Genomic DNA, 6,000 nt, shown 5'->3' on the forward strand with positions numbered 1-6,000 from the left:
CCTTGGAGGCGCCACGGAACTAAAACTGTCTCTTCCTTTTCACAAGCCCTCACAGAAGCAGTCTAAGGCATGAGGCTCTTGCACAGATACGGCTTCCCTGTGAAATCTTGAAGAAGCAGATTTCTTGAATAGGAGGATGTTATAATTTACAATACTGTCATTCTCTAGATGTGCATTGGGCACAGCAGTATCAACTTAGAACATAATTGTAAGGAAAGCATAAGCACCAATTCTTATAGTTCAGTAAGGTTTTTTCAAAATCTGATTGCCTGAGCCAATGGCTTCTGCTCTGTCCTGAAGATCTTTGTTAATAAGGCTCTGTGAGTCCAGTTATGGTGTAAGTCCATACTGGGTCTTGTAAACAAAAGTTACATAATAGTTGCCTGCATTTTTCTGATGTTTTGCACTTACCTGATTCATTAAGCAGATGTTGTACAATCACTTAGTAATACTAGCTGCCAATTTTTTTTTCCTTTAATGTTTTCATGTTTTAAGCAATGAGATCTCTTTCTTGAGTGGAAGTATCTGGCTATTCCTCTATTATAATTTTCATAAATAGCATTCTAGGGAATTTTGAAAAGGTTTATATATGTTTGTATCCTATATGTTTTATACTCTTCTTTCCCTATTGCTTTCAAAGTTTACTGGTGTTTCGTGACTAAACATACTTGCAGTCTTTCTCCATGGATGGATGAAAAATAAGCAGTTAGAGCTCTAAGCATGGTTACTTTATACTGCACAATACTGCTACATAATAACTTAGAATATAGACTTGGAACCCTGAGCAGTATGTTACCTGAGATGGAATTTGTCCTTGACCCTATCTTAATCCACAAGAAGGATTGCCACAGGGATCAGCAAATATACAACATTTAATACCATGAGAAAATAAAGTGCTAGGATGCGGCTGAAGACTAAAGGTAAAAGCAGATTTCATAATTTGTGTTGTTTTTTGTTGTTGTTATTTTTTTTTTTTTTTTTTTTTTTTTTTTTTAATATGAGGTGTTTGAGCTCTCACAAGACCCTTCTGAAGCCAGACCTCTCTCAGCTGACACAGAGCCCCTCTTTGACACTGTCATAAGGAGGATTGGCAGAGCCACAGAGGAGCATCGCAGGACACTGACTCCAGTCCCAGAGCAGCTCTCTGTGTCCAATGTGGTGTGGAAGCCATGGCTGCAGCCATGCTGTGAAACGTTCCCATTCTGTTGATGTGATAAGGAAGGTGACAGCACACAGATTTTCTGAGATGCATGCATAATGACATGTCCTGTTGATGCCATAAGTTTTAGCTTCCATGGTTTTCAGAGTTGGTGCTACCCAGGTGTGTAGTTCTGAGCCTCATATTAAGCGTTAGTAAGCTCTCTTTACAGAGAGGGTTTGTTTTGTCTGTTAGTAGGCAGACAAAACAAATCCTTTTCCTGCTGGAGACCAACAACTGTTACAAGTTTTCAGACTCAAAAGCATAAACAATGGTGGACTGAAGAGAGAAAACAAGAAGGATGGCTTCATAATCTGAAGCTGTAATTGGACAATTAAACCCCAATATGCAAATGGACCAAAACTCATAAAAGTGTAAGACCTCGTGACCAGTGGTCCAGTTTGTGACCATTTTGGGTCCATCATGGTTGTAGCCCTGGCCAGACTCTTGTATTGCGCAAGCAGTATACTAAAGGCATTTTAATAAATATCTACTTTATTCTCTAGCTCTGTCCAGTCTCTGTTCCAGGCCAGCCTTCCCAAGGCATCACTGTGACACTGAGTAGTCTGCTGACAAAAATATCAGATAAAAATTGAGGTTTTTTATTCTCCTGAGAAGCAACGTAGATGAAAATAAAGAAAAGGAAAAGGAATGTCAATTAGAAGTTTTTGCCATCATTCTTTGCCACTAGCCAAAAGATTAAGGAAATCCTGGTTTTGCAGACTTGAGTATAAGAGAAGACTGTAAAGGTATATTCCTGATATCTGACTAATTTGTGCCTGCTCAAGAAAAACAGTTGAAAAAATGCTGCAGATAGCTAAGTGTACTGCGCTGAGCAGGCAGCAGTAAGAAATAAAAATAAATCTCTACATGTTTGTAGTTGTGCCTCTACAGTCCACAAATCGCATTTGTACTCTATTTAAATGTAATAGTTGGAGTCATTACTGCTTCCTGTAGTTCTCTGTTGAGATGCTGCTCCTCCTGAGGTGGAGCAAATCTGATTTAGTGAGAGATTGTCCTTGAGTTGTGAACTTGTGATCTGAGGCTTTATCTGGGTAAAAATAACCTATATCACAGACAATATGAGGTATAAAATAGGTATAAAAACTCTGCCACAGTTATGTAAGAGAAACATTCTAACCTTCAGAAAGAGGTCCTGCTGCATACTGATTTGGCCAAACAATAATGTTGCATATAAGATGCTAATTAAAATTGTTTTAATTAATAATTTGCACTGTTTCAATGTCACTTGTAGAAAAATAAGGTGCATTTGAGAGTCATATTGGAGTAAAAAAAATATTTGGTAGCAATATTTATATTTTTGAAAACTACAACTTATATAAAGGTTGTATACATCTTATACGCATGCTAGTATAAAAAACCATAAACCCAAACCAACAGAACAAACACCTTCAGTGGTGTGAGCCTAGGCAGACTTTCTAAGGAGACACAACATTGCACTGCAACTTACAATGAAATTACACAGATTTTAGGGCTTTGAACTATATTAATGGCTATATTTTTGTACTAGTAGATGAAGTCAGAATTAATTTTAAGTATCTTTTTAGAACTCTATAAAAATTGTTTGTTGAATTTAGTAAATAGGAAAAGGTTTTTGTAGTTTGTTGTTTTGCTTTCCCCCTTCAAATATGCCTGTAAACAGTTTACTTGCTCAGCCAGTTTACTAGGTTAACACTTTTCTTCTCTCTTAGGGATTTTTTTTTCTCCCAAGGTTTGAGATAGAAGTGATTTTATGAAATTTTGTATGTGTCATTTCAGTTTTTATATTCACAACTCTGTGTTCACTCAGAAAGCTTGTCAAAGGGAGGAGGAGATAAATGAATGCCAGTGTTGGCTTTTAGTACTCAGACATGTAAAAAGCCAGAAAGAAAACAACAATATAAAACACACAGTGATTCAAAAAAAAAAAAAAAAAACAAAAAACCAACAAAACCACTAAAAAACCCACGTTGTTGCTGGCAGGGAATTTGCCTGTTTACAGCAGGGAGTAAAGAGCAGCTTTCTGTGCTCGGGGCAGTGAAAAATCAGTTAGCTGAAGAGGAGGAAATACTGCTTGGCTCAACCTGCAGAGATAAAAAATAATCTCCCTTCTGGTTTGGTGTTACTTATTTACTTTTTTTTGGTTAGAAAAACTGTTTGTTTAAAATTTAATTCTGTGGAAGACACTAAGTAATCATGGCTGTTAACTCTGTGTTAGGTTGCTAACATAGTGGTGAGAAACACTGTGTGAGGTCTTTGCTACCAGATAGAGTTTTGCTAGCAGGGAAAAATGTGAAGGTGTGGGATTTCCCACCCCCCCTCCCCCCCCAGGGTGTGGGGGTAACAGAGGCAGTGCAATTTGTTTCAGTTTGCATTTTTAAGTCATGCCAGCAGCAGCATGGGCCCATCCTCAGTAGTAAACACATGGCGAGAAAGATGCAAATAGAGAAAATGTAGTCATAATTTGGATGGAAGCCAGTGAAAGTTATTCCTTGTGTTATTGGCAGTTTTCAAAGATCTATCATTCCCAGAGCATGCTGTAGTTTTTGAGAAATACAATTTTTTCAAGTCTTTTCACCAGAAGCATCACAAGCCATTAAGCAGTCATACAAAAATAAGTATTACAGTCAAATATATATGAATCAAAGTAGCTCAATGTCACAACACAAAAAAACCCTGAATATAGTCCTAAGTGCAAGGATGTAAAAAAAATAAAATTAAATTAACCTGTCTCCAACCCTGCTTATCCCTGTCACTGGATTACATGAATCTGTTAATTTTATCTGCATCATCTTTCCTTCTTACCAACTCCTACTGACTTCTCTAGAACATAGTCTTAAATTCAGCAATTGCTATATTAAAGTAGCATGGAGAACCAAAATATCAGCACGTAAATGAGGCTCCTCCAAGTAATTTCCCAAGACCTTCTGAACAGTAAAATGTATTACACCAGAGCTAAGATCTGAAAGAAGAGGATGGATAGTAAAAACTACAAATAAGCACATCTTCAGCACAGGTATGCCTACCTTTCTAGAAAATACAATGAAAATAGAAAAATAACGTGACAGAAGAAAGGAAGGACAAACCAGTCCTTTTATGTCATCTGGAAGGCTGGAAAAGCTGTGTGGGAGAAACAGAACCTTTTGTAGCATATCCTGTTACTATTTATAGCATCTCTTCTGAAGCACCGGAATAGAGCAGTGACAGACTTTATACATATTTTCCCAGAATTAACCAGATAGGGAACATAGAAGAGGCAGTAGCCATGTAGTGCTAGTATTTCAACAATGAGGACTTTGTACTCTGCCTGGAATTCATGTAAAACCTGCATAGCTGTTCCCATTTGATGGCTGTTCCAGTTTATGGGCTGTTGTTGGCAGGAATCCCAGTGTGTCCATGCTGGAGAGAGGGGGAAGGGAAAGCAAGAACAGTATTGAGTTCCCACCGGCTTTCACCCACACACCTTTTAGAGAATCAGGACTGCACAGCACATCCAGGAGCAAGAGGGATTTCCCAACAGGAATAACTAAGAGGGTTTGTTTTCCACATTGTTAAAAGGGGATGGCCTTTTTTATTAGTCCTGATGATCATTTTATTGTGGCTTACTGGCTTACAGAGGGAATTGCTATCTGATATATTCTTGGATTTCTGTAAGAGATTGCTGATTTATAGTGGCTGCTGTTAGATTTTTAAATTATGTTGGGTTTTTTCATTTAACAGCTAAGGAAACTGGATAAGCCCAAGGGCCCAGTAGTGGGTTCTTCACATCCTAGTGCTGTCAGTGAGAGCTCTGCTTTCAGAAAGAATCAAACCCTAACAGACAAATGTGAATATGCATATTTAAATTGTGGTGGTTTTTTTTAGTAAGTGTAGTCCTTCAGTGAGAGAAGTGCTCCTAAAATGGCTTATAATTAATCAGATAGTGCCACACCCAATGGTATTTAGATGTTTTTAATACCATTGGTATGCCCTCAATTCAATTTCACAGTTTTCCTGAGGGACTCTGCATATGTTTCTGTCTAAATACTGATGTGCCTGCTATGAGCAGCTGGCTGTGGTGCAAGAACCTGTGGAGAGAAAGTGGAAGACAGCAGAGCTGTTGTATGAGCTTGCAAAGCTGATCAACACCCTGGGAAGTCAAGGGGTTTCTTAGATATTCAGATCTGCCTGCTTCTTTTGCTCCACCACAGCTCACATGGGCTGATCCTCAGCTACTTGGTGTAGAGTGAAGATTATCATTGTAATAGTTTTGGCTTAATCATGTACCACAGGCTCTTTAAATGTAATGCTGGGAAGGCAGAGCTCTGCCTGTTTTTAAAGCACCATGAGGATGCTGTCATTAATAGGTGCTGACCAGAGCCATCACTCTTTGTTGTCACAGATTAATGGCTTTAGGCACTTGCCTCATCATTGACCCGGCTCTGTCCTATGGGACCAGAGCTCACTGGGGCCTTGGGGGAGCTGCATCCAGGCTGCAAAATGCCACCACACTGCTGTCTCAAAAAGGCTGGAGATCCTAGTAGCAAGTCCTTTGCTTCATATTAATACAGTCTGCATTTTTGATATTGAGCTTCTGGCATCTGCATTCACCGTAAGGTCTTGCTTCAAACAGCCATTGCATTGAATCAGAGAGACTTTGTTGCCTTCCCATTAATCTCTGAGCCACCCACTGTGCAGGGAGGATGAGCTTCCAGTACTGCCTTTTGGGATCTTGCCAACAGCAAAGGGAAATATCGATACCAGAAAATTCTATAACTAACAGCGATCAAGTTTGTTAGGTTTTTGTTGCTTTGTTGTTGTTC

Source organism: Sylvia atricapilla, chromosome 2 (assembly GCF_009819655.1).
Source record: "Sylvia atricapilla isolate bSylAtr1 chromosome 2, bSylAtr1.pri, whole genome shotgun sequence".
Classification (NCBI taxonomy): domain Eukaryota; kingdom Metazoa; phylum Chordata; class Aves; order Passeriformes; family Sylviidae; genus Sylvia; species Sylvia atricapilla.